The following is a 2,148-nucleotide window of genomic DNA, read 5'->3' on the forward strand; positions in this document are numbered from 1 at the left end:
AAAAAAAATCTCTGTAGATGGGATTTGGTCATGAGTAACTTTTTAATGACACCCAGGTGATTCCAATGTTCAGCAAATTTGAGAAATTATTTTAGTTGAACTAAAATATCGAATGGAAGAAGAGGGTTAGAAACCAGGGAACGCAGATGCCAAGTTTCATTTTTTTGATTAGTATTTCAGTTATTCAATAATTGCTAATAAACTATGATGTATACTTCTTTTTTAAAAAAACACATCGATAACTCCTAATACCTTAAAATTTTCCTTTTATTGTATCATTCCACGGTTTTGGATATTCTGTTTGCTTTCCAATGGAAACATTGATTTGTTAATGTTATTTTTATAGTGGATAAATCAGAATATATCGCCATGCCCCAAATTGAGTCAAAAGAGCAAAGAAGAAAATAAAATGTATTCACCTCACTTACCCTATAGTGGGGGATGTGTTTATAATTTACAAAGAGTATTATAATGATTCAAATAATTTTGCTTTGATGGAATGCTGTATAAAAAAAATACTGAATGTGAAAACACAGAAACACATATAGAAAATGCCAGTACTTTTCCAAGTGACTTCGGAAATTTGGACCCACCACTAGAGTATGAGGTGAGCTAGAGAACAGTGCTGTGAACAGCAATCTGAGATTGCCAAGTCACAGATCTCAAAAGTTACCTCTGTGTCATTTTTTTCCTTCTCAATTCTCTTTCTGTAACATGAGCCACATTTTCAAACGTCCTTTGAAATATTATGAGTTTATCTACAAGCTGTTTGTCGGTACCGGATTAACGCTCAATGGAATTATAATGAACACTAACTGCAATATAAACATGAATTTCCTTAAGCAGATCAGTTCCTCTCAAACAAACCATATCCCGAAAACTGTATTTTTTAACCTTGTGAAAGATAATTACCCTTATAATGTCTTTGACTTCAACTCTACAAAATCAAGCCATCAGCTATTAACTGTGATATAAAAGTTGCAGGCTGCTTATGGAAATGCATTTGATTATGCTTTCCTCATGCTTTGAAACACCTGAAAGAAATGTTATAAAATGGCGCAAATTATCTTCAGTATTATTTGTCCTTTGTGATCATTAATGTTTATATTTTACATCAAATTAATCATCTCTATTAATGTACTAGAGACTGTTCCAAGGTTATCTTTTATTTACTATTTTTCCCCACTAGAATTACTTAAAATAGACACTATTTTTAGCTTTCTATTACAGATGAGGAAAGTTGTATAAGTCAGGAAAAATACTTTGCTCACTAACACAAATATTACGAAGCCACACTTATTGAAATGGAGGCTTCAGAGTTTATGGTAATCAACTCTATTTCAAGCTCCCTTTCCACTTGAATATTTGAATTATTGGCTTTAAAATAATATGTGTGAATCAAGGTTAAGGAAAGATTAATTAATAACCTACCGTGTGTCCCATAAAGTGTTAGTCACTAGAGTATGTTGATGAATATGAAAAAATATCCTTCTGCCTTCCTTGAGCCTCTGTTCTAAAAGAGCTACAGGTAAAACAAAGCCAAAGGCAGATGCAGCAGGTAATACTGAGAAATTCAGTACGGCTCAGGATAACAAGGTATGTGGGAGTCTATTTGTCATGAAATGATTAAGCATCTCAATAAAAAGCAACGAGGCAGTTATAAAAATTAAAATTACTTTGTTGATAAACTAATTCAAAGGGAAAAGTGGTTATCAATAAACTGAATATAACCTAAGTGTATTCAAAAGAATATTGCTTAACTATATTATATGTCTTAACTATATTCATTAAGTTAAAATATATATATTATTTGTAATAAAGTTCATTGTATCTCATTTAAAGACAATAGTTTATATAACCATTAGCATATAATATATACAGATAAGCATGAACTTTATAATTTCAATATAAATGAATATCATAAATTTTATTAGCTATTTTTTCAGATATAGAATTTCTACTAAATTATACTTGCAGAGGTTTTCTGTTGTTGATTTTTGGCTTTGATGTTCAAAATGCATGCCCTGATTTTTAAGTAGTATGTATTACATTGAATCAAACATTTAATAAATATTACTTACTAAAGTTTTGGATAATGTGACTTCAACTAATGCTGAATTCTCACATACTATTTCAGATGTGAGAGGA

Source organism: Otolemur garnettii, unplaced genomic scaffold (assembly GCF_000181295.1).
Source record: "Otolemur garnettii isolate 467f Iridium unplaced genomic scaffold, OtoGar3 scaffold00129, whole genome shotgun sequence".
Classification (NCBI taxonomy): domain Eukaryota; kingdom Metazoa; phylum Chordata; class Mammalia; order Primates; family Galagidae; genus Otolemur; species Otolemur garnettii.